We start from the raw sequence: 27,952 nt of genomic DNA, 5'->3' as shown, positions 1-27,952 counted from the left end.
GATCACTTTCTGAAGGCACCTTATCAACCCATAAGAACTTGCTTTTTGCCATACTACGTGATGCTGTTTCTTTGCCACAGGTCCAAGTCTACAAGTCGCATCCTTTTGTCTGCCTTCGTGGGTCAAAACTACTCACTAGAATACAAAATAAACGGCAAAAAGAATGCCACAGCAGAGCAAACACACTTGACGCCGGAAAGCCCAGTAGTGTACTCAGCGGCTGCAAGCCCCTGCAAGGAAGGGCACTAGCACTTGTGGACCAGCAGTGCCCGCCCATCGCTGGCCCAGTGTGTGCGCCCTCTGCGCAAGCGATGACAGCCCTGGGTTAGGAATATACTACCATGAATTGTTACCCATTTTTTGATGACAGTATTTTAGAGGCAATGGCAGTACACAGAGGAGATACTGATGGGGGTATGAATGTAAGCTCTGAGGGAGTGTTCTCAAGTTCTTCCAATAAAGGGTAAGAAGTAAGAACTCAGATTACTGAAATATAATAACACTTAAAGATTCAGCTACATAATGCATCAAGATTCCAAATTCAGTTTCTTCAGAAGTTACGATACTGGAACCATAGCATTCTGTTTAAAATTCCTTATCAAGTGGCTCAGATAAAAAGCAACTTAAAAAAAAAATTTAGCTGTATTACTGCCAGTGAACAAAAGAATACAAAAAATTTTCCAGAAAATAAAATAATTTGTTAGCCAATCCATGCTGCTGTGATTTTCTCAAAACCAAAACACAAACACAAATAAACTAAATTGATAACAAGCTGCACACACACAGGTCTTGGGCTTTAAAGGCATGGTTAACACCTCACAGTCTGTGGACATCTTCAGACACCTCAGCCTCCCAAGACTCGGCTGGGAACTCTGCCCCCTCTACCCCTCCTGCCCCACAGGAAGGGGAAGGAGTGGCAGAGACTTTATCTCCTGCTCCCCTTATTCTACTGCACCCAGTGCTGGAGAACAGTCTACTTATACAAACACATTAACTCAGAAAAAACACATTCAGTATTAGAAAGCTTGTCTTAATCCAAGCAAATGCAGTTATCATTAGTCCATGACACTGTTTATAGCATAAAAAACTGGAAATACCGACTGAATAAATTATGGAGCATCCATTAATAGACTACTAGGCAATCAATAAAAGAACAAGGCAGATCTCTGTGTACTTGGATATATCCAAGATATTTTAAATGAAAAGAGCACTACCAATTGAGTTTTTTGAAGTGGGTGGGGAAATATATATCATTATACAAACAGAATTTTTCTGGAAGAAAACAAAAGAAACTAGGGATAACAGTGGCCTGCAGAAGGGACTGAGGGGACTTCCCTGCCAGTCCAGTGGTTAAGACTCCAAGCTACAAGGCAGGGGGCGCGGGTTCAATCCCTGGTTGGGGAACAAAGATCCATGCCGTGTGGTGTGGCCAAAAAAAAAAACATTGTACAGAACGGACTGAAGGACTAGGGATCTCAGTAAAGGAGTACTGTACACTCTTTTTCACTATTCAAAAAATATTTTACTACATACATGTATCCCTGTTTAAAAAAAAAAGATTAAGGGAATTCCTTGGAGGTCCAGTGGCTAGGACTCTAGCTTCCACTGCAGGGAGCACAGATTTGATCCCTGGTCGGGGAACTAAGATCCCACAAGCTGCACGGGCACGGTGTGGCTGAAAAACAAGCAAACAAACAAAAAGATTAAGTACTTAAGTCTGTGATTATGATAAAAATAAAGCAATGCAATAAAAAGTGATGCCTATTAAAAGCAATCTCATTTTTCTTATCTATCTCTAAATTCTTTGTGGCAACATTTGAATTCAGTAAAACAGGTGGTATAGGAAGAGGTTCATTCTACCCACAGTAACTTTCAACTTTTTGCCAACCGTGCTAAAAAAAAATGTATACTTCCTCCTCAAACCAAGATGCAAAAATCCCTTAAATGTTTGGCTCCACTGTAATCAAAGTTTAAATGATTCCAATATATTAATAGATCTGCAACTAAAGTTCAATTACATTTTACATGTTAATATCACATACTAACTATATTATGATTAAACAGTTATACATGCTATCTTTTTGTTTCTAAACTAACAAAGAACTTCAGAATTACTGAAGAGTCCAAATTTTCTAAACTCTCTCCAGCCAAAAATCAGTTAAGTAAAAAACTAGAGTATTGACTCATTTTTCCTTTGTGCATGGAAGCAGAACAAAATATATCAAACCAAAAAAAAAATTTTTTTTAATTAAAAAATAGAGGGTTTTTTCCCCCATAGCTTCACGATTTCCAAAACTTCTCCATTTCCAGGCAGGACTGAGTAGGGGGTGGGAGGGATTATAGGCAAAGTCTAAGTCTGGCCAACCCTCTTTCACTTCTGTGGTGCCTCCCCTGTTCTCAGGTACCCCCAGTCCTCATCCAGATACAACATCATCAGCACTCCCACCACAGTAAGAGCACCAATTCAATTAACAATGGTGGGAGGACAATGGATCCACTGGATTTTATTCTGAAGCTCAACCTGGGGGCTCATGCACCTGCAAATAACAGGCTCTCATTAGTTACATGAGGGCAAAGGAAGTATCAATAGGATTGCCCCATCCTATGCTCATATAGAACCAGACTGGTGATTGCCTCGCTGTAACTACTATCATGAAAAGTAAAGCAAATGACTGGAGCTAATGCCCTTCAATTTGATTTTTACTAATGGAAATGCATTTGTCAAAGATCTAAAGATGGGCAGTTATCCTCGAAAAAGTGATGTTATAAGTTACAAAGAAAATGAAGTTGAGGAAAGGAATGTGGCTCACCTAAAACAATAAACAGACACTCCAAGCTGCAAAATATGACAAAATATTGACTTCTCATAAAAAAAGAAAAATTCTGAACATTCAGAACTAAACTATAACACTGCCCCCAAATCTCCAGAGTTAAAAAAATTTTTTTTCTTAGATCATCTACAAGTTGGTTGTTTATTCATACCTCCACTTAACATGTATGTATTTGCTACACACCATTCTCAGTACAGGGATGCCATGCTGATTAAAGGACAGACCTGGTTCCTATCTTCACGGAGTTTACAACAGCAAACAGAACAATGCATTAGTGCACTGTCTAGTTTTCCCACAAGGAACAATAAGGAAAAACATTCCTGGAGTAGGTTTTAATATTCTCTACAGTGGGGCTCTAAAACACTTTATAATAAATTAAACTTTTAAATTTAAATATTAGAATGAGCTAAAAATAAGATAATTTCATATAGTGATAAGTGCCATGAAGAAAACCAAACAGTAATGAGACATGAAAAGCCAGGGGAGTGGAGGTAAGGATGTTTAGGAAAGGTTTCATTACTGAGCTGACCCCTCTGATGAAAAGGAACTAAATGTAACAAACTCAGTGTACTTGGAGGGACAGAAAAGACATGTGGCTGGATTGTGGGAAAGCAGGCGGAAAAGTGGCAGAGGTGGACAGGGAACAAATCACAAAGGGCATTACAGACCAAAAGGAGTTTGGATTTTATTGTAATTAACTATGGAAAAGCCACTGGCAGGCTCTAAGCCTAGGAGTGACAAGATAGAATCTGATTAAACATCATAGTTTCTTGTTTAGCACATAATACATTTTAGAGTAGAAATAATGTTATAAATGATGCTGCTGCAGTATTGCTTCTGTGCTTTCATTCAGCTATAATTCATCTACTGTCTACTCTCTGCTACATTGTATGCAAGGTACCGATAAAGAATAAAACAGGGTCTCTCACCATGAGCTCTCAATCTGGTATAGACACTGAACAAATAATTACAATTGTAATATTCACAAGAGGAGAATATGTAGAATACTGTGAGTACCCAGGGCAAAGGGTAGTTAATCTGGCCTGGAGGAGTCCAGGAAGAAAAACTCGACAGGAGACCTGAGTCTTACAGGACAAGCAAGAATCTCCTTAGTGTAGTCCCCTAAGCACAACACCCAAACCACTGGTGGAACATGAGAAAATTTAGGGGCTGCTGAAGACTTTCTTTTAAAGTATTTACATAGCATCATTAAGGTGGAATGGGAAAAAGAGTTAACACATAAAACATGCAACTGCAACTTCACAGGTATTGCTTAAAGAGGATTTATTAAGAACTTCAAAGGTACAAACTTCTAGTTATAAGTCATGGAGATGTAACGTACAGCATAGCGACTATAGTTAATAATATTGTATTACACATTTGAAAGTATCTAAGAGAGTAAATCTTAAAAGTTCTCATCATAAGAAAAAATTTTGTAACTAGGTATGGTGACAGATGTTAACTAGATTTATTGTGGTGATCATTTCCCAATGTATAAAAGTATCAAATCATTAGTTTTACACCTGAAACTAATATAATGTTGTATGTCAATTATACCTCAATTTAAAAATTAAATTTTTTTTTAAAAACTTTCACTAGCATTTGGTTTTTCCACAACACTGAATATGTGGGTAGTCTAAATATCACTTCAACAAGTGGGTCTGTGCTCTCTGTATATGTATGTGTATGTGTGTGTGCATGTATGTATGTTACCCATTGTGTACTGGGGTTAAAAACTTTTTTTTTTTAAATTAATTAATTATTTATTTATTTATGTCTGTGCTGGGTCTTCGTTTCTGTGTGAGGGCTTTCTCTAGTTGCGGCAAGTGGGGGCCACTCTTCATCGCGGTGCACGGGCCTCCCACTATCGCGGCCTCTCTTGTTGCGGAGCACAGGCTCCAGACGCGCAGGCTCAGTAATTGTGGCTCACGGGCCTAGTTGCTCCGTGGCACGTGGGATCTTCCCAGACCAGGGCTCGAACCCGTGTCCCCTGCATCGGCAGGCAGATTCTCAACCACTGCGCCACCAGGGAAGCCCAAAAACTTTTTTTAATACCAACTTTTTTTGCAGCCATTTTTATACTTAAGCCAAGACAACCTTTAATCAAAATTTTCAAACATAGAGATTTTGAAAAAATTCCAAATACTCTCCACTTACTCAAAAGTTATGAAAATTTTCCTGATTTGCTTTATTTTTCTATACATATGTGCATATATGTATACTTCATGAGCCATTTGAAAGTGTTGAAGACATCGTGAGACATCATGATACCTCAGCTCTAAACTCTTCAGCTTGCTTCTCGCAAGAATAAAGGCATTCTCATATATAGTCACAATGCCATTACCACACCTAAAAAAAAAAAAAAATTCCTTAATATCACCTATTATGAGGTATATAGTTTTTAAAAATTTTAAGTACAAAGTCTTTGTTGAGAACCTTGGGAGTTCCCTGGCTGTCTAGTGGTTAGGGTTCCGGGATTTCACTGCCAGGGCCTGGGTTCAATCCCTGGTCAGGGAATTGAGATCCCACAAGCTACGTGGTACAGCCAAAAATAAATAAGTAAATAAATAAATAAATAAAAGAAACTTACTGAAGGAATATATTTTGATAAAACGATTAGATTTATTATTACTCGTACTTCATTATTTTTATTTTTAAAATGTAATAATGTTTTATAAAATTTAAGTTAAAAAGTCAAAATTTTAGGAACTTCCCTGGTGGTCCAGTGGGTAAGAATCCATGCTCCCAGTGCAGGGGGCCTGGGTTCGATCCCTGGTCAGGGAACTAGATCCCGCATGCATGCCACAACTAGGAGTCCGCATGCCGCAACTAAAGATCCTGCATGCCGCAACTAAGACCTGGCACAACCAAATAAATAAATAAATAAATATTTTTAAAAATAAAATAGTCAAAATTTTAAAGTAAATTTTTAAAATATTAAAAGAATAATTATGGTAATCAAACATGGCCAAAAGCATGAGATTGGTACATGCGAGACTGATATTTGGGGAGCCTTGCGTTAGTGGAGGACACACTGGACATGCAGAGGAGTATGTGCGGAGGACCAGGGTGTGGGCGTGGCTGGAGGGACAGCGTGTGTGAGAGGGGGCTAAGCTGGGCAGGTGAGGGGACAAGCTCCTCAAGGATTCTGTGCACATTCCTGAAGAGCCTGGACTTTCCCCTGCTGGCAGCAGGATAAGTTTATGTGATAAAATCAAGTTTGCTTAGAAAGAGCTATCTGGCCACAGTGTGTCAGATGGACTGGAGAAGGAAGGGCAGAGGATGGAGGGTATGGACAACCATTTGGAGGCAACAACATATTTTTAACTGCAAATATTTCACATTTTAGTTATATTATGGGTTGAACAAACCTGCTATACTGGTAAAGGAACAAAACAAAAACAGTAAAACTAAACTAAGTTTACTTGAATATTCGTGTTGTAGAAGAGCAGCTTTTAAGAGAAAAAGATAAGTTAGTAGAGACTTCCGTAAAACTTGAAAGAAACCCTTGGGCACTTTTGAAAGTTTCAGCATTTAAAGGAGTTGGCTCTTTTTAATACCTAGTTTCACTTTCCAAAGTGGCTTTCCTTCTCCTTGGCAAGATTCATCGCCACATTAATTTTATATTTACCAGTCACAATTAAAATAAAACCAATGGGAAAGAGGTGGGGTGCACAACAGATCAAGTGATTTTCCGACAAGCAGAGTGCCCTCAGGCAGTACTGAGCAACTCCAGAGAGTTCCACTTACAGAGTCTAAGGACCAGATACTAGCTCTGCCTCGGAGGAGGAAGAGGACAGCACCAGGAGGCCTAAGTGGCAGGACAGGATGCTGACCCTTTACTCCCCTTCCACCAGAACTCTAGTTTTACTTATTTTATATATTGGGCTTCCTAGAAAGATTTCACTTAACAAAGGGTCCCATAGCTTCTAAAAATGTTTGAAAGCCAAGGAGTCAGAACTGCACATTCTTAAGTAAAGGATTGGTAATTCAAGAATGAGACTCAGTTCCACGGGAAAGCTGTTGGGGGAAAAAATGGACACCATCACTAAGAAGGAAGGTAAAAAAGGAGACCTAGGCAGATGGGCTGGCTAGAGGAGTAGCTTTACAGTAGACTGAGGGATTCTGTTCGGGACCTGTAGATTTTGAGAGGCCAGCAGAGCATCCAAACTGGACAGGCCCAGAGAGCAGAGGATATATGGATCTGAAACTCAGCAGAAAGGTTTAGGGGGTCATAAGGGCTAGATGAAGTCTAAATGTGGGGGAATCCACCAAGGGAGGGTCTGAAAAGGTCACAGAAGGAAAAAAGAAAAGGGTCTGCCTCGAGCTAAGATTGTGTGGAGCCAGTGGCACATAGGGCCACTTCAGGAGGAGACCCTGAAGTCTCCTTCAGGGTCTGAAGTGGGCAGTCTGCCCACAGCAGAGCCGGCACAGGCTGGACTGGCAGGGGTGGTACTCAACAGAGCAGAAGCTGCAGAAGGGCAAAGGGACCAGAGTAAAGGGTACTGGCCAGGAAGCAAAAGACTGGACAATGGGTCCAGGCTTAAAGGGGCTGGAACTCTTTGAGAGGAAAAGGAGGTAACAATGAAGTCAAAGATGAGACAGGAAGAGCAGGGAAGCCTCTCAAGGAGTGGCAGAAAAAGAATACCACACCAGAACCTGAGATTTCAGTAGTATAGCTGCTTTGGAAAGAGCTCCTCCCAAAGTTAATAGAAAGCCAAAATCAGGGTAAAGGTGAAGGGGTGGGCAGGGAGGAGAAACGGTTTTCAGAACCCTGTTGTGCCTTAAAGCTCTGGAGCTGGTTGTAGAAGTCATGGAGCCCTCCTCAAGCACTCACGGCAGAGAAGGGAGAGCCACCCTAGAAGGCAAGGCCAGAAGAGCCCACCCAGCCCGCTGCTTCCCTTGTCACAGCTACTACTGGCAACAGAGCCATTTAAAATTTCTCTGGGTTCACCCAGGAGCCCTTAAGGAAAACCAGGCACAGATAATGCCTAAGAGCAGATTAAGTCTGTTTCCCAATTTGTGTACAGTGTTACTTGTATCAATATTAACAATAATAGAAACTTATGTATATTTTAAATGCAAGTACAAACCATGATTGAGGACTAAAATCAACTTCAAAAGGGAAACAAATGAAAATAATAAGCATCAACTACATTAAGAGGTCAAGGGGTTCAGATATCATAAATGACCATAATAACAATCAAATACCTAAAGTTTTCCATATTTCTAGCTTTAGCTACTAGATCACCTACCCGTGCCCATTTTGCTCAATAATAAAAATGAAAACTGGACTTCCCTGGTGGCGCAGTGGTTAAGAATCCACGTGCTAATGCAGGGGACAAGTGTTCGATCCCTGCTCCGGGAAGATCCCACATGCCACAGAGCAACTAAGCCTATGCACCGCAACTACTGACCCTGTTCTCTAGAGCCCACGAGCCACAACTACTGAGCCCGTGCACCACAACTACTGAAGCCCGCGCGCCTACAGCCCGTGCTCTGCAACAAGAGAAGCCACCACAATGAGAAGCCCGTGCACTGCAAGGAAGAGTAGCCCCTGCTCGCCGCAACTAGAGAAAGCCCACGCACAGCAACGAAGACCCAACGCAGCGAAAAATAAATAAATAAATAAATTTATATATTAAAAAAAAACTCCCTTTATTAAAAAAAAAGAAAAAAGAATTCGCCTGCCAGTGCAGGGGACACGGGTTCTGTCCCTGGTCCGGGAAGACCCCACATGCCGCGGAGCAACTAAGCCCATGCGCCACAACTACCAAGCCTGTACTCTAGAGCCCAGGAGCCACAACTAATGAAGCCCGCACGCCTAGAGCCTGTGCTCTGTAAGAAGAGAAGCCACCGCAATGAGAAGCCCGCGCACCACAACAAAGAGTAGCCCCCGCTCACCGCAACTAGAGAAAGCCCGTGCGTAGCACCAAAGACCAATGCAGCCAAGAATAAATAAATAAAATAAATAAATTTTAAAACTATTCTGGGTAAAAAATATATATAATATTTTGGAATTAAATCGAAGTACTTGTTGGTTAACACTTTAAACTGAATTTCAGCAGGAAAAACTCTTGAGGTATTCTAATGATTGATAAATTTCTCAGTCCATCTCATGTTGTCATTCCAAATACAACTGTCCTGCACTTGCAGCTGCCAACAAACCTCCCTCCATCTCTCATCTAAGACCCTCTCCAAATGTCATCTCAGCCCAAAACCAACTTTCCCAAACCAAGCAGTTACTCTCAACTGCCCTATCCACCCCAAATCAGTCTAGTGATTAACCTTTCTCTAGATTAAGCAAACACACCTGCATGCAGCACTGTACACCATGTTAGAAATGCCACTGTATAGCCTTTACCCACACAGTCCGGTGCTTGGCTCTGAAGTTACTCAACTATCAAACCACAAAGTTCAGCAGGGACCTAATACCTTTAGCACAATATATAGACAACATTTTTAAAAAATTACGTCCTTGAGTGATGATCGATCTAAAGTCAAAAAGAGCTGAATAAATTTATAAACATCCTCTTGAATAAAAGAGACTAAAAAATAACTACAAGTCTTTAGGTGCCTTTCAGCAACAGGCAAAGATTTACAATCAAACTTGTTAAAACTTCTGCAGTAAAGTCACAATTTTTCTTTTAATAACCTGTCTTCTTATCCTCTCTCCCACTTTTGTAAAGCTTAAAAATGAACTTGTAACAACCTGACCACAACCTTTCTATTTTCAACATTTTCCAATGGGGCCAGTTCCACTTGAAGAAGTATAGAGTCATATCAAAATCCCACTCCCTGAAGTCTAATGGTTCAAAATCTCCCAGGTAACCAAAATCCCCGGAGACTTTCAGCCAATTTAACAACTATGTACAAGAAGAAAATTTTTTTTCAATTACAAAACATTCCAGTTAGAAGACAAATTCTATTTACAGAGATAAAAATACCCTGCCATAACAAAGCCACACCATTTACTGATTAAATGTTCTTTCATTCTCATTTAAATTATTCTGAAATGTTGGTTAACAGCCAAATAATTCCAGAAAGAAAAGTTTCAGGGAATTGTAAGATAGAAAAGCTTTAATAAAAAATATTTAGCATTCAAAATACCTGCCTTATGGTCTTCTGCTTTCTGGATTGTATTCACTTCTTTAATGTGAACATAACATGAAGTCATAATAAAAAGGCCAATGAAGTTTGGACAGTTCAGCTTTTCTATAGACTTCAGAGTCAAAAGACAGCAGCTTCTACATCATCATTCTACAGCTAAGCCCAGTCTAGTTACCACTGTGAAAGCAAAAGTACCCTACAGGAGCAGCAAGATTATGAATAAGAAAAGCATTTTTAAAGAGAAAAATCATAGTTTACAAAAAAACAGACAGCAAAAGACGGAATTCCCTTTCATGTGTGCTTCTCATTTTGCATCTCTTCAGTTGCATCTCTCAAAAATTTAACAAATTTTAAGTTAAATATCTGATAATGCCAAAGCTAAGAAATCTAAAAAGAGCCACCAAAAAAGGAAAGGAGGAAGGAAGGGAGGGAGGGAGGGAGGAAGGAAGGAAGGAGAGAGAAAAACTGGTGGATCAATAATAACTAAGCGATGAATTACTTTCTTTGCTAATGATGCTATGAATCTTGGGGTAGAGTGACCAAATTCAGCTTAGTTTTTGGCCAACTGTCTGACTTAGTCACAGAAAAACACAATTATTCAGCAGAATCATTTCACAAAAGAAAATCTTTTAACTTTGTGGACTACGCCCCATACATCCCTACCACAGGCCTCAGACAATTCCCAACTTTCTATCACACAGATGGCCATGCAGTAAAAAAACACAGACCTTTGTGAGAACTAACAAGAATTCACTTACAACCTCTAACTCCTCTCCTTTAGCAGCAGAAACAAGAAAGGGTACAAGAATATACTAAAAGGCATTTGGGAAGGATAAGCAAATTGCTGAAGTACTTGCTTCAGTGGGGAATGTAAAAAACCCAACTTCCTAGGTCTAACACAAAAAGGTATCTTAATCATGTTGAAATTAAAAAAAAAACACACCTGATATAACTTTTAGTTACTTTTTGTTTTTGCTTTCATCGCTAGAGTTTTAATGATCTGATAAACCAGGCAAATATCCTGCATATATAAATCAAGTTAATTGCCGTCATTTAAAAGGTTGTGAAAGCTTTATGCCCACATTCTTCAATTCACTGAACTTTAAAAAATCAATTTTCATTTAATTTTCTAAGCAAATTCTAGGCTTTAAGGAACTGATTCATCTACTGACAACTTAAATCTGACTTGTTGGGAAAGTTCATGATTCATCCTTCAAACCTACTGTCTGCAAATATACCTGTATTCCAAAAACGAGAAATAACATTAATACAGGCCCCATGTCCACAAGGACTCCCAAGAACCACAGATCCAAACCTGCACAGTACTGCCTCAGCTAAAAAGTGATCTTCTGACTAACAAGTCTCCCAGGTCAGAATTTTTAGTTATTTTAGATATTAAAAAAAGTAAAAATTGTTATAAAAGCATCAGGATCATGGCGAAAATGACCCTGACCATAACTCCAGGTTTACACACGTGTTGTCCTTCAGTTTAATATTGCCCCCTTTCACCCTCAAAAGAGTTCTGTTGCGAAGCAAAACTCACCAGTGGTGACGGGAAGTCAGTATAGTGGTCACCTTGGGAGGGGGAAGGTGTTTACTGAACGGAAAGAATGTTAAGAGAGCCCTTTGGGAGGCTGAAAATGCTCTATATCTTAATCTGAGTGTAGCTACCAGAACATATACATACATAAAAAGTAATTGAACTCTATGTACTTAAGATTTTACTGTTAGGCCTCAATAAATAAATGAATAAATATATAAAATTTCAAAAACATATTAAAATACATGTGTAACTATCTTTCCAGATAATAAATTACATAAAATCATCCAGACAGCGCTCCCAAGATATTTTCTCTAAAAGTATTTTAATAGAGATGCACATTGTGTGCACTTTTATGTAGAACCTTTCAAAGTACAGACCGAGATTTTTTTAATCGTTCACTTTAAAAAGTCACCAAATTTTAGAACCGAAAGAATAATGATCCATTCATCCTCTAACTCTGCAAATAAGGAAAACCAAATCTGTAAAGGGTAAGAAACATACCCAAGATAAGGCAGCTAGTCAATGACAACAGCAGTAACGTAACTGTTTCCTGATCTTGGGCCACTCCCGTTTCCACCAAGCAGTTACTTTTCTGACATTGTAAACAAATCTCAACTCTGAATCTATCTGTGGCCTAGAAAGATTCAACATATCCCTCAAAACACGAGGCAAACAGGCCCCAAAGTGTACGCAAGAAAACACTCATCTTCCTTCCTCCTGTCAAGACAGTTGACAAATGAACAATTACATTTTCAGGCATTTTGCTTGCGATGCAATAAAGTGTGACATCTGAAAAATGTGATTCCAGAGAAGAAGGCATATGCAGGGATTGACAAAATCCATCTTATTTCCTTTCAAATCTGATGGTTTCTTGGTTCTCAAGACTATATCACTGCTAAGTAGGGCTCACGAAACCTCGCTCAGGGCCGTCCACCCGCATGGCTTTGAGTGAACCGCTGGGAATAACCCCCACTAAATAAAACGCCTGGCCCTGGCAAGGGTGTCCTACCCCAATCCTGCCGCATAACAAAACGTGCAGGTGATCTGTCCTTTACGGCTCAGTTTTAGAACCCAGTGAGCAGCTGACATCTTGTGAAAAACTTAACATACATCCTTTCCGCGGGAATTTATCTCTGTTCTCACAAGGCGTTTCTGCTCCCCACAGGGCAGGCCTGCCTTCTCAGGACACTCTGCTCGCCTCTCCATAGCCTCTTTTCAAGGTCCAAAACGAGACTTTAAGAACAGAAATCGAAACGGTCACGGACCTCCCGAGCGGCAAGCCCGGCTGGGGTCGAGCAGCGGGTTCACCGCGAGCCCTCGGCCCGCTCGCGCGGCGCTAGGAAGGCCCAGCGCACTCCACCACGCTGGCCCGAAGCAACCGGTTGCGGCGGCCGCTAGACGCTCAGCGGCCGCCTGGGCCCTGCGAAGTTCGGACCTCCGCGCGGGCGGCGCGTCCCCGGGTCCTGCTGCGGGTTCGCGCCCCGGCCCGGAGCGAGCCCGGGGGGCGGGTCCGCGGGGGCTCGGCGGGCGGGAACGCGGGACGCGCGGGGAGGGGCGCGCGGCGGGCCCAGCGCGCCGGGGAACTTGGGCGCCGGCGTTGCCGCCGCCCGGCCACTTTCCTTTCACGCCCCAAGGCTGCCGCGCGGCGCGCTGTCCGCCCGGGACGGCCGGCCGCCGCCGCCGCGGCGAGGCGCCCAGGCGCGCTCCTGCTGCCCGGCAGGCCGGCGCGCGGGGACGCGCCAGGCCGCGCGCGGGCGCCGCGTTTCCCCCCCCCACACACACCCGCCCCGCCCCCGCCCCCAACGTGCTGCCGCCGCCCGTTGGCGCCTCAGCCCGCGCGCCCGCCGCCCTCCGGCTCCCGGCGGATTTTCGTTGGCAAAGTTGCGTGGCCGCCTCGAGGGGGCCGCCGCGCGGTCCACCGCCCGGCGCCGCCGCCGCCCCTTCAGGCCGCCGCGCGGGAAGGCCCAGCCGGCGGCCCCGCTTTTTTACCTGTCGGGAGTTTTCGCGCGCGCGCTCGCTCAATCGCTCGCTTTTCCCTTCTCGCGCTCGTTTTCTTTCTTTCTTTCCTTCTTTTCGTTCCCCCGTGCGGGCGCTTTTTCCGCTCGTGCCGCCTGCACTCGCCCGCTCGCGCCCTTCTTCCTGCTGGGCTCCGCGGAGCGGGGCGGCCGGCAGCTCTCCCCGCCCCCCTCCACCCGCGCTCCGGCGGAGGCGGCGGCGGCGGCGCTCCGCGCTCCGACTCATTCCAATATGGCACGGGCGCAGGGCGCATGCGCCCGCGCCCCCCCCCACCATCCGCGCTCCTCCCGGCAGCCCGCGCCCCTCGCGCCGCGCGCGTGGCGCCCCCCGGCCTGGCCTCCCAGAACTCGCCCGCTTGTCTTCCCGCACCGCTGGGCGGTTGCGGGAGGCGAGGCGGCCGCGGACTGGGGTCCTGGGGGTCCAGCGCCGGCAGCCGCCCCCGCCCCACGTGCCCGCAGCCCACAACTTGCAGCGGACACCCCCGAGGCCGTGGCGCAGGACAAGCGGCGGCGCCTCCGGCCCCCGACGGCGTTGCGACCCCGCGCTGCCTGGCCCCGACGGGGAGACGCGCCCCCAGGGACCCAGTGCCCACCCTGTCCCTGCTCCAACCCACGAGGGAAGGGGCCCCCTGCCTCACCTCGGGTTGTGGACAGAGCCCAGGGAACCGGGTGGCGTCCCTGTATCGATTTTGGCGTCCGAGCCGGGGCGAAGCGCGATGCTGTCGTCCGCACGTGACAGCCTCCGGCAAGATGGCATTAGCGGAGGAACGGACCGAGCGACAGCTGGATACCAGATCGGCGCGTGTCGCCGTGGGAGAGGGCTGCGTCCGCCCGCCTGGCCCACGTCGGAGACGTGGCGCGACCCTTGAGATCTCGGAAGGCACCCAAGTGCCCCCTGTCTGCGAAGTCAGACCCGGACCCTCGGCACACCCGGTGTCTCTAGGCTTCCGCAGGAGGCGCCCTGTAAATCCGAGTTTTCCTGCCGCTCGGGGCCCCGGCGAGGGGGCACAAGACGGCTGCCGAATTCCGGCGAGAGTGCAGGGGGCCCTGGGTCGGGACAGAAGCTCGAAGGTGGCTACAAGCCAGCCCCGCAACCCGAGGTGCCCACGGGCGTTATGTTCCCCGAGCTCGCCCCTTCCCCAGCGAGGGCAGGTGCCAGTGGGACACCCCTATCCTCACCTGCTCTGGAGAGTTCCATGCAGGAAGGAGTCCCTGCGCCATGGAGACCCAGGAGTGCCTGGACTCCTGAGCCCAGGGAGGAGGTCTCCGAGAGGGCTTTGACGGCTCCTGCCTTTCGGGGAGGAGGAGGCGCCCCCACCGCAAGAAGAAGGTCTGGGGTGCCAAATGCGGCTCAAATCACTTCCTACTGACCTCAACCACCGCGCTGGAAAATATTACCCCACCTTACAGACAGAGTTGCTCAAAGTCACGCTGCTGGCTAGATTTGAATCCAGTTTTTTTTGTTTGTTTGTTTTTGTTTTTGTTTTAACTGCCACTGAAAAGACAATATGAAAACCAGGGAGAAAGAAACATGCAAAAAGAATAAAGTAGTATCCATACTACTACTACTACAAAATGCAACTTTTCACACATGAAACCTTCCGCTTATATGCACGTCTTTACATAGTTGCAACCACACATTCTCTTTTGTTTGCTACCATCGCTAACATTTTTCTTCTGTTCACATGATTCATTTTTAATGTGTGCAGGTATCCTCATCCATTCACTCAGTCTCCTAATATTGCCTATTTTGGTTCCTTGTAATTGTTTGCTAAAGTGTATCTTAGTTCTGCACTTGGAACAAATTCCTGGTAGTTGAATAACCAGGTGGAAGGTTAAGGAACAGCAAGGTGTTCTTGCCCCACAGTGCCATAGGGCTTCCCAAAGAGCTGCCCCACTTACTCTGCACCTCCCAGGAACAAGTGTAAAAGAGTTCAATACACATTTCTAAGCATTGGGTACCATCATTTTTTCTCCCCTATTTTAACAGTGTCTATTGGTATTTCAAGATTACTTCAGTATTTCTTAGATGACTTTAAAAAGAAATGTTTTTTCCATGTATTTACTATTCTGTATTTCCCTTTCTGTCAATGATCTGTTCATATCCATTCATCTTTTAGGGACTTGAACTTCTTCTAACATTGAATAAGCATTTTTTATGTTATAAATATTGCTCTTCTGTCATCAGTGATCCAAATATTTCCCAGTCCATTGTTCTTTTTTGTTTTATTCCATCTGTCATTCTGGTCCTTTGTGATTTTTTAAAATTGTTTCAATGCAGACAAACCTTTCTTCCACCCATCTGATAGTCTATTTTCTGCTAGTTTTCTAAAACTTAATTTTACATCTAGTTCTTTGGTGATTATCCATGGCAAGTTCATTTTGCTGTGTGGGGTAAAATATAGATTTAACTAACCACCATCATCACCAGTTTTTATGCAGTCACCATTAATTAAATAATTCTTCCCTTATCCTTTGCTTAGTAAAAATCTACTTTTATGCTAGGCTTTTGATTTTGGTTGGTCTATTTCTGAATTGTCCATTTCCTTTCACAGACTTTAGTTTAAGCAGATACCATGTGGATCTAAATATTGGTTCTTTAAAATAGGTTCTCACATCTGGCAGGGCTAGAATCCTCCTCTTGGGGTCTTCTTTTATTCAGAATATCACTTGATATCCAGACTGGTTTAAGTCCCTACACATTTTAGGATAATCATACAGGGCTTAAGAGTGCTGGCTTTGGAGATGGGATCATCCAGGTTCAACACTCACCAGCCCTGTGACCTTGGCAAGTTGCTTATCACCTCTAGGCCTTATGGTCTTGGTCTGTAAAACGGGGATAAAAGTAACACCTGCCTCACAAGCTCAATGCCTGTCATATAGTATATATATATATATATATATATATATATATATATATATATATATACTCAGTAAATATCAACATTGTTATTGATATTTTTAGTTCCAAAAAAAATTGGGATTTTGCATGGAGTTACATTAAACCTATGAATTCATTTAAACAGATCAAATATTCTATAATATTTCATTTTCCCAACCAGGACATGTGCTATCTTCCCATTTATCCAAATATTTTAAAACTCAGACAGAAGCGAGGTCCCTCATTGACTCCAGCCTCTCTCTGTTGCTTACCTTCATGACCCCTGAGGAAGAGGAAGAGCAGAAAGCCACAAGGAACAATTGAAAACTACCATTTAAGAGTCTGGCTTGTGCAGGGCCCCGTGTAGGTGTGGACATGTGTGCACATGGAAATCTTCTTTACCCTTTGCAACATCCCCCAGGGCAGGTCATGGCATTCTCTATGGACAAAGAGCAAACTGGGAGTTTCCAGGTCACTCAGTGAGAGCCAGAGCTAGACCACAAACCAGGTGGACCAGTCCTCAACCCCTCTGCCGCTTGGAATTTCGTATAGTAGTTATTCACAGAGGAGGCAATGCCAGAGGAGCATGGAGGAAACTGACTTCTGATCATGGCACACCCCTGCTCAAAAGCCTCCCAGGGCTTCCCATGGCACTTTGAAAAAGCCAAAAGACTTACTTTGGCCTCTGAGACCGGCCCTGGCCACCCTACAAACTCACTAGGCACCACTTACCAGTCTTGCTTGCTGCAGTTCACCTGTACCTATATCCTTTCCATCCCATAAGTATGACAAGCCCCTTCCCACCTCAGGACCCTTGCACACTGTGTTCCCACTGCCTGGGACACTCTCCATCCCACCTCACGCACCCACCTTCACATAGTTAGTACCATCTTATTGTTCCAGTATCCGTTTAAGAAGGTAGTCTCCTGGACTTCCCTGGTGGCGCAGTCGTTAAGAATCCGCCTGCCAATGCAGGGGACACAGGTTCGATCCCTGGTCCGGGAAGTTCTGACATGCCGCAGCACAACTAAGCCCGGGCACCACAACTCCTGAGCCCATGTGCCACAACTACTGAGGCCTGCAAGCCCTAGAGCCCACGTGTGGCAACTACTGAGCCCACACGTGGCAACTACGGAAGCCCGTGTGCTCTAGGGTCTGCGCACCTAGAGCCCGTGCTCCGCAACAAGAGAAGCCACCGCAATGAGAAGCCCACGCACCACAATGAAGAGTAGCCCCCGCTCACCGCAACTAGAGAAAGCCCGTGCACAGCAACAAAGACCCAACACAGCCAAAAATTAACAAATTAAATAAATAAATAAATAAATAAGAAGGTGGTCTCCTTAGAGAAGTCTTCCCTGCCCACTCCACCTAACAGGTTCTCTCTCTCCCCACAATTGGTACCTATAATTTATATCTGTATTTCTGTCATTTTGGGGGGTTCTGTCACCCTTGTCTAATAACCCCACAGACATCAGTCCCCCTGAGGGCAGAAATGTGCCTGTTTCATTCACTATAAAGCTGGCCCTTTCCCTGAGAGGCAGCAGGTTGATGAGAGGGTGGCTAGTGGGTCAGCTGGCAACATCTGAGACCAGAGGTTGGCACACCCATGAAGTACCCTGGCCATTCCCAACTCAGTCTCCACTTTCTACTGGTTCTGGGGGTGGTGGCTATGACTTCCTGCCCTCATTGACCAAGGGGTCAGTGTGTGATCATTCCGTGTGAACCCCTGTCCCCTGCTACTTCCAAGCAGTCCTACTCTGCAGGTGGTGTCAACTCAGGGCCTTGTTCTGAATGAGAGCATGAGGGCCAGGCCTGGACTCTGGGGACCCACAGAGCCCTCAGCCAGGACATGGGCCCATTTTCCACCCAAGAAGAACTTAAAGTTCTGCAGCCTCCCAGGCCCTGCTGTCAGCAGCCCTCCATTGCCACTGACCAGCCAGCACCCTTCAGTCAGCCCAAGGGAAGCAAGTCACATGATGATGCCCTGGGGCTAATCATGCAAAGGATCAAGTAGATCACCACCAATGAGTCCCTGCTCACACCATGCCACTCTCCATTGAAGCCCAGTTCACTATGCTGGCCCTGCTGCCCTAGGGGCACAGGCCACTGTCACGTGCCCCTTCAACACCTGCCCGGCTCCACCTCCACATCTTGGCTCCTGCAATTTCACCCCGCCAGGCATCCCTCTCTCCTATGCTGTGTTGTAAGGGAAAAAGCAGTGTGCTTGGAGGCACACAGCTTGGGGGTCAAGTCCAGATTTACTCACTGTTTATTTATGAGACCTCCTTTTTTAAAAATTTAATTTAATGTATTTATTTTTATTTATTTATTCATTTTTGGCCACGCCACACGGCTTGCAGGATCCTAGTTCCCCGACTAGGGATCGAACCCGGGTCCCTAGCAGTGGAAGCACGGAGTCCTAACCACTGTACCACCAGGGAATTCCCCAATAAGACCTCCTTTATGGGACACTTCATCTCTCTGGGCCTCAGTTTCCTCATCTCTATAAAAACGGGGATAAAGCCACCTATCTTGCTGGGTCCTGAGAATCCAAGGCAGTAATGGTCATAAACACTCTATGCAAACTGCGAAGCACAACAGAATTATAATAATTGGCCTGGTCCAAAGCCACTTCCTGCAGGAGGCCTCCCAAGATCTCTCCACTTCCTTCTCTGTCTACCTAGGGCACTTAGCTTGCTTTTCCCCAGTCACCTACCTTGGGAAAAGCACAGGCTCACCAGACCCCATTTCCATCCTTGAGTATCACAAGCCCAGGGCTATTCATTCCCAGGGATCCCCCTCTACCTCCACAGCTCTCTTTTCCCAATTCATGGAGGAAAACAAAATTAATGGGCGCAATGTTCTCAATTTTATATTATTGGGCCATGCAATTTTCCTAAGCCTTTTTGCCCCTTCAACTTCTTATCTGCTAGCAAGAATTTAAGGGCACAGAACTGGTGACCAAGAACACTCAGCAATGCAGGGAAAACAAAGCTGGCATTTATCTTTGGGGTGGTGAAATGTTCAAAAATTAGATATGGTGATGGTTGCACAACTTCATGATATACTAAAAACTGCAGAACTGTACACTTTAAAAGGGTGAATTTTATGAGTAATAACTCCATTTAAAAGTTGTATGAGAGAAGTCTGCATTGACTTGTTCCGAGGACACAAGCCTGTAGCCCTTGGATCAAATGTGGCCCCAGGTGGGGCTTTACTTGACCTGCACAGTGGTTTTTTTTACAATACTCTTTTTTTTGGGGGGGGGGTAATTTGCATAGAGTAAAATGCACCCATTTTATAAGCGTGCAGTCTCTGAGTACTGACAGAGGTAACCACGACCACAATCAAGATACAGAGCATTCCATCACCCAGAAAGTTCCTTCCATCCCCTTCCAGTGACTCCCCTGCCCACAGGCAACCACTGATCTGATTTTTTTTTTTTTTAATTTATTTGGCTGCATTGGGTCTTAGTTGCGGCAACACTGACCTGATTTCTATCTCCATAGTTAGTGTTGTCTGTTTTTAAAAAATTCATCATAGAGTAATACCTTTTTGTGTCTGTTTTTGAGATTCATCCACATTGTTACATGTATCAGAAGATTATTCCCTTTTCCTCTGATGTTCAACCACTTCTTTATTTCAGGTTAGATAATATTATTTTAATCACACAGAATGCCCAAGGAATGAAGATTCAGCACCTCTCTTTTCTACTGGTCTTCAAAATATTGTACCCGTATCGGTGAATTTTTGAGCATACACCCTCCAGTATGTTTATTTATGTTTAAATCATTATTTTATACACACATACTATTATATCTAGTAAAATATTACATGCATTATAAAACATACACAATATATAGAAATTTTAAAAGGAAGAAGTAAAGGTAAGATAAATACTACTTTAATATAATTTTCATTTTATTTATCAAAGGAGTATAATCATTTTGGCCCTCACAAACTATTATATTAAATGATTATTTTTAACAATATTAAAGAAATATACATTAAAAATAATATTGTTTAAAAAAGGAATGGGATTAAAAATGCTTCTTTTTTTACACTGCTGAAGTATAATTGAAGTACAATAAACTATACATATTTAATTTTATAATCCAATTAGTTTTGACATATGAATATACCTATGAAACCATCATGACAATAAAGAAAACAAATATTTCCATCACCCACAAAAGTTTCTTCACATCTCTTTGCAATTCATCCCTCTCTCTGCCAACATGCCCAGGCAGCCACTGATGTGCTTTTGTCACTACAGTTTAAATTGCATTTTCTAGAATTTTATATAAATGGAATTAAATAGTCAGTACTCTTTTTTTGCCTGTCTTCTCTCATACACCTTAATGATTTTGAGATCCCTCCATGCTGTTGCATGTAACAGTAGCTCATTCCTTTTTCTTACTGAATAGTATTCCACTGTATGGATATATCACTATTGGTTTATCCGTTCCCTTGTTGATGGGCATTTGGGTTCTTTCCAATTTAGAGCTATTATGAATAACGCTGTTATGAACATTCATATGTAAGTCTTTCTGTGGATGTGTGTTTTCATCCCTCTTTGTTAACAGCATATATATTATGTAATATATTAAATATAATGTACTAGAAATATTCATAATTATTAATTAGTAATATAACATATGATCTATGAAAATATATAATAAAACAATATGAAATACTAAATGCATAGGGATATGCACATGTAATATGAAATGTGTAATATGTAATATGTAAATGAAAATATAATTTATAGTATATAATAAAATGTAATTAATATAATATGTATTAAATATTTTGAATATATATAATAAATGTCCCATCAACAGTCATACACATTAAAAAGTATATATAGATCACACACATACATATATATGTAAATACCTAAATACACATACACACTTTTATCTGATATGTATGTCTTTGATGGGACATTTAGTCCCCATTCCCTGTGGTCCGCTACCCACCTGTTCTGAAAACCACATTAAAAAGAAGCAGTCACTCAGGCTTGACCCCAGAGAGGTCACTTCCAAGACCTGGAGGTCAAGTTGGGGCTGAGGAGCTGGCATTTGCAATCAGGACACCAAGGCTCACTATGCTGGCCAAGGGCTCCTGTATTTGGCTGCTTGCAGCCCAGGAGCCAGGAGGGAGTAGAGAGTAGGGCCAACTCAGGCACAGAACATTCTCCAAGCCTGTCACGGCCTCCTGAAGGGTCAGAGGTGGGAGGTTCATGAAGAGAGCTGGCCGTTGGGCCCTTGGAAGGGAGTTAGCAGGGTAAGCCCACCAGGAGAGGAAAGAGTAAAGGGCGACATGACAGTGGACCCTCCCAGCCTCTCCCCAAAGCCACCTGCTGGGCTTGGGCAAGCGCAGCCTGCATCCCTTTGATGCTCAGAGTCCTTTCTCCATCCCCTGCCTGCTTGCCATGACTGGAGACCACAGTCCCCGCCTGTCCCATGCCCTCCATCTCACTCCCTGCCTCTTCCCATGCTGCCATTTTTCCTTTTTTATTAAGGTATAGCTTACATTCAATAACTATTAGGATATTGGTATGAATCTATAACATGTTAACACGGACATTCATTATGTTTGTTTGATGCCTGTTATAGCAACAGGGAAGCTTAATCTCCCTGATAAACAAGAGCCTCACAGTTACCTGGCGGGGCTTCCAGCCAAATGTGTGGTGCCACTTCTAGGCCCCCAACTTGTTTCCCTGCTTGTCAGCGCTGGGTGGATTTGGGAGGAAAGAGATTTCTGCATAATACAGACAAAATCAGAGACAATGCCAATGGACCTTGCTTTACCCAGTAGCTTTGTACAAAATGAAGTGTAGCCAATTGAATTCTAATTTTCTCATTACTTACTTTATAAGTCCTGAGATGTGTGATCTTCATTCCTGTTGGGTCTTGCTCCTAAGTCCTCAAATTTCCATTCTCCACTGTCTTCAGTCAGTTCTGGAGCACAAAACCTGAGACAGTCACTTTTAACTTCCTGATATCAACTATTTTATCCTTATAATCTGGCTAGTAACATTTGGGCTGTTGAAAGCAGAGCAATGCACTCAAAGATGTCTAGAGGTTCTTTCAGCTCTAAGATTTGGGATTGGGCTGTGAACACGATTGTGAATATTTCAGATAAGGAGTTTTCCAAGCAGCAGAGCCAGACTAAATCATTCATGCGTGCTTCCTCTCACTGATGCCGGCTGTGTGCCTGCACAGGTGGGACTGAGGTGCACAGACAGATCTATTAAATGGTCAACCCAGAAGTGCTCCCAGTTGAGTAAAGTCCTCCCTAGGGTTGGTTCAATGAAAGGGGGTCCTAGAAAGGGCCTCTCTCCAAGGAAGGAGGCCTGATTTCCTCTCCTGAGCTGGGAGCAGAAAACCTGAGTCTGCTTGTCCCTTCTCTCCCAGAGCCTGGCTTTTCCTCTGTGCAGGTAGGGGAGGAGGAGAGACTCTATAGACCCTCCCAGCACCTTTGTGCTGGGTCCTCTGATAGATTCAATATGACAGCCAGGAGGCACTGCTGGGGAGAAGCAGACTTGGCAGGTGGGGGCAGGCTCTCTGCAGACAGCAAATGTCTTGTGCACTGTTCTTGGTGGGATCCCAGCAACCAGAGGATTAAGTAAAAGCATGCAAGTAAAGGTCTTCTGTGGTGCCCAACTTGTAGTCTCCCACATCAGCCAGATCCTCCATTGTAGCAGGACTCTGGGTTCCTGGAGGATGCCTGCCACCTCTAGTAGCCAGGCTCACTTCCAGATGGGAAATGGGGTGGGCTCTTTGAGGCAACCGAAGGTCTGGAACAGAGGGACTTCCAAGGATGAAGAACAACTGGAATTCACATTCATTGCTATTGTCAGTTTCCTATAAAATTAAACACACACTTACCCTGTGATCCAGTTTCTCCACTCTTAGGTTAAATTTACCCAAGAGAAGTAAAAACACACCCACACACAGAGACTTGCACAAGAATATTCAGAGCAGCTTTATTCATAATAGCTGAAAACTGGAACAACCCAGAGGCCTGTCAACAGAAGAATAGGTAAATTGTGGTATATTTATACAATGGAATACTACTCAGTGATAAAAAGGAATGAACAAATGTTAGACAAAGCAACATGGGCAAATCTAAAAGACATCATTCTGACCAAAAGAAGCTGGACGTAAAAAAGAATGCTGTATGACTACATTTAAAAAATGCTGGACGTAAAAAAAATGCTGTATGACTACATTTACTTGATGTTCTAGGACAGCAAAACTAATTTCTGATGATGGAGGTCAGAGTAGCAATTACTTCCTGGGTAGGTGCTAGAGACTGGGATGGCACACAGGAAATTTTCTGGGGTGATGAACCTTGCTCTGGTCATGGTTACATGGGTGTCCATCTGCATGAGAGTTATCGGGTTGTACAGTCCTGATTAGTGCTTTTTACTGACTGTAACTTATTCCTCGATAGGAAAAATAAGCCTCTAGGATGCACTCCGAAATGAGGAGCCTCTGGGGGAGGGTGCTGCAGAGAAGCAGGCAGAGGCCCTGTGTGTGCGCCCTAGCGCTCCCTTCATCCAACCCATCCTGCAGGAGCCTGGCTGGGAATTGATCTTCCTGGTTCTGGTCTCAACCGAATGTCGAGTGCACTGGCTGGTGAATGAGATCATACACATGTAAGTGGCAGTTTACAGCATGGAGGGCTTGGAGGCAGATCACAACTGGACAGGCCACATCATGCCCTCAAGTCAGCTGGGCCACCTGTCACCACTAGACTCTGGGCTTTTCTGAGGCCCCAGGACTGCCTGGCTGGGGTGGGGCATAAGGTCAGCTGTAGCCAACCTTGCTGGGAAGGAAGGGCCCAGACCAAGCCTCTCCTAAGGGGTAGCCCTGGTGCAGAGGGTGACAGGGATTGACCTTAACAGACCTTAGCCACTGCACCCAATATAGACTAATCTCATCTTTGTTTTTTCCTGCCCTGTCTTCTCCCCATGCTCAGCCTGTCCACTCCTTTTTCCATCCAAGCATCAGCACTTCCTCAGACTGTCCCCTACTTGTTACCTTCTGAGCACTGGTTCTGCAGAAGAAATGACCCCAGGGGGCCCACACCCACACCTGTGGCAAGACATGGTTGTCCACATGCGGAAACACATACCACACACACACTCATTCACACATGTCCCGGGAGGATCCCCGGCAACAGGCGTGGACTTACAGACGTGCACAGGTGCCTGCGGCCATGGGCACATAAACTATTGCCGCCGTGATAACAGTCACTATTTATTGGGTGTCCACTAAACACTGGGCAATGTCTGATCAGCGATTGCTTGTGATCCACTTCACATGTGCGCAGCCCTTGGCTAGATGGTCTGTCCATGTGTGGATTCATTCAATTCTCACCACAACACTGTGTGGCAGGTAGTATTCTGCCTACTTTACAGATGATGACACAGGAGCTCAGAGAAAAGTCACCTGCCTGTGATCGTCCACCCAGACACTCAACATAACCCCAAAGCACTGCAGCCAGGCAGAAAGCCCAGGCCGGCCCCTTCCCCCTGCACTCCCTCTCTCCCTACCCTCTCCTCACCCTCTCCCAGGTGGGGTCTCCTTTGGTCAGAGGGAAGCAAGCCCAGGGCATCCCAGGAATGGGCTTTATTGAAAGCCCATTTCCATCATCAAATGGGCTTGCTCTCTATTTCCCTGGAGCTCTTGGTGGCTACTGGCCAGCAAATCCTCAGTGCTGTTTGGTGGGATGCGGGGGGAGTGGGCATAGAAAAGGCACGGTGAGCTCAGGAAGGGCTGGGAGAAACATCTGAGACAGGCCCAGGAGAGCCCCAAACTTGACACTTCAACCTCTCCCAGCACCTGGCCTGGCAGATGCTAGAATCCACACTGAGCTCCCAGGGCCCGGACCCTATCTTCCCGCTGCCCAGAGCACCTGCCTGTCCGTTGCTTCTTAATCTCCTATTCTGGGTCCTCCTTCACCCCATTTTCTAGAAGCAGAAAGTGAAGGCCGAGACAGATTGGGATTTGCTCATTCAGAGTGAGAAGTCCAGGAAAGGTCAATCTTTTCTAAGTGAGTTGCTTTGGGGCAGTTCCCCCCTAGTTAGATTGAGCCTGAGCAGGGACCATGTATGTCAGCTACACCTCCAGCCAGCCCTGCTGTCAGATGTCAGGAAGAAACCTGGGGCCAGGGTGTAGTTCAGATCCAGCCTGGAGGAGAGGGCCCAGCAGGCCGCTGACCTCAGTCTCCAAGTCTCCCGGCCTTGGAGAAGGAGCTGAGGTCAGGGCTCTGCTTCAGGAGAGGCCTCACCAGACAGCTCCTGCCTTTAAGATGTAAAGTTATACATCTTAAATATATACAATATAAATTAATTAATTAATTAATAAGTAACATATAAGATGAGTAATGAAAGAAATTCACATTGAAAGGATATGTTTTGGCAAAGTGTTAGTGGAACAAAGTGCAACAAGTCCTCTGATCCTGGGTGTGAGCTCAAGAGTTTGGAGGGTGATTTTTTTTTTTTCTTTTTTTTTAGGCTCACTGTGTGGCATGCTGAATCTTTGTACCCCAACCAGGGATCGAACCCATGCCTCCTGCATTGGGAGCGTGGAATCTTTTAACCACTGGACCGCCAGGGAAGTCCCTGGAGGGTGATTTAGCACCTGCCTCTCAGCTCAGCGAGTTCACTTCTCAGCATCTCTGAAAGACCCCACAGGAGACGTGCACAGGGGTGTCTGTTCTGGCAGTCTGGAATAGCACCCCACTGGAAATGGCCTAGACGTCCAGGAACAGAGGAACAGATAAGCCCATGGGACATCTATATAGTGCACGTCCTCTGCTGCAATTACAATGACTGAGGAGGGGGAGGGGGACATGGCTGGTTTGGGGGTGCTGCGTGTCCACAGGAGCACAGGCTTTGCCAGATGCACAGGCTGTGCAGAAGCACCTGGGTCTACAGTCTGGGAGGGGTGTTCTGCTAGACATTTCCTGCCCTGCTTGGCTTCCCCCACGTCCCTACCTGTCCCCATCCCAACCCAAATCTTATTGTGGAGGGGTTGGGAGAAAGGAGAAAATAAACTCTGAAAATAGTTTGAGATGTGAGCTTTTAAAGGAAAAGGATTGAGTCTTGAAGCCAAAATAAGGGGACAGAGATAGGAAGTCAGGGCGTGGGTGGCAGTGTCATCATGGGATGGGCTGCCTGCAGGGCCAGGGCATTAGCACAGCTGAGCACTGCCACTGGGACACAAGCATTTCACAGTCACAGGACATTTGATAAATCATCTGTATGTGTTAAACACACACGCTCCTACAGCACTTTCTTTTTTTTTATACAATAAATCTGTTGCTTGGGTAGCAGAAGTATAATTATTCTCATTTTACAGAGAAATATCAAACTCCTAACCCTTGTGAACTCTGAGCTTGTGAGGAACAAGGCCAAGGGAGCCTTTCAATTTAATCTTACTGTATTACATTTTAAAAATGAGGATGTTTTCATGTACTTCTTATGTAATAAAAACTAATTTTAAAAGTTAAAAAAATTGTTTTAATTGAAAACAAGGAAGGAAAAGAGAGAACTGAAGTCAAGGAGACCAGTGAAGAAGCTATTGGTGAAGGGGTGGTGTGGCCGGAGTCTGGGGCTCCCCATCTGTTTAAAATGGGTGCACTGAATCCTATGGTCACCGGAGCTGTTGACAGGACCCTAGCACTATTGGAGGTGCACTCTGAAGTCTGTGGGGTTTGTTCCCCAGATACTTGGCTGGAAGACAGGGCTCCCCCAAGTACCCTGTTCGGGCCTGCCTGCGGAGCTGCCCTCCCAGGCGTGCCTGATGCTCACAGGTCTCAACACACCAGGAGGCCAACTGGGCCATAGAGAAAGATCTGGCAACAGGGCTACCTCCCCTACCAGACCCCAGCCCTTAACAGGGCCCACCACTTCAGCCCAGCAGCCCCAGTGGGAGATCTCCATGCAAATCAGCTGTATGAGCTACAGCTCAGTTCAGACCAGAGCTCCAGAAACAGGCCCCCAAGACACCCTCATTCTCTACTGCTCCAAGGCAGTATTGGGACAGCTGGACTCAGCCTCTAACTGCTCAGGCCCTCACCGGAAATATAATGCCCAGCAGCTCCATGGCCTCCGCCCTCTCTGGGAAAGGGCAGAAGTAGGGCGGCCTGGGTCAGGAACTCCCCACTCCCCGCCCTGGGCAAAGAGCTCCAAGCCTGGTTGGAGGAACAAGGCCAAGCAAGGGCTCAAACGCAGGTCCTTGACTCCCGTGGCTGCAAGGACAGCCTCAAGAGGCAGACGGGGCCACCATCTGCTCCCTTAGTTGGCACCCACTTCCCCACTAGTGCCAAGGGGCCATGAAGGAGGCGTGGTCACAGCATGGACAGCTTCTCACACAGCTCCTCCTGTCCAGGGGTGGGGTGGGCATCCTCAAGGAGCCTGTACCCGGGAGGCAGCGCTCCTGGGCCTCGCTACCGGCCAGGCCCGGATGAGGCAGAAGCCTCTGGCTGGGAGAGGCAGGGTGCAGAGACACCCCGTGCTTGCTGCAGCTAGCTACCAGGGCCCTGTGGGCAC

General features: G+C 45.2%; 1 protein-coding gene across 5 annotated transcripts in view; it reads right to left on the bottom strand.

The window, feature by feature from the left end:
- Positions 1-13,712, bottom strand: part of SFMBT1 (Scm like with four mbt domains 1) — a 136,971-nt gene extending 123,259 nt beyond the window's left edge. For 4 of the 5 annotated variants that reach the window (XM_057555350.1, XM_057555348.1, XM_057555347.1 and 1 more), the window contains exon 1: positions 13,474-13,712. The gene's annotated coding sequence lies outside the window, so the exon portion shown is untranslated. Of the gene's footprint in view, positions 1-12,749; positions 12,874-13,473 lie in introns of those variants that run through there. The other variant, XM_057555349.1, reaches the window with a different exon arrangement.
- Positions 13,713-27,952: the final 14,240 nt, after the last annotated feature.

Source organism: Balaenoptera acutorostrata, chromosome 10 (assembly GCF_949987535.1).
Source record: "Balaenoptera acutorostrata chromosome 10, mBalAcu1.1, whole genome shotgun sequence".
Classification (NCBI taxonomy): domain Eukaryota; kingdom Metazoa; phylum Chordata; class Mammalia; order Artiodactyla; family Balaenopteridae; genus Balaenoptera; species Balaenoptera acutorostrata.
This window is presented reverse-complemented; position numbering and strand designations above follow the sequence as displayed.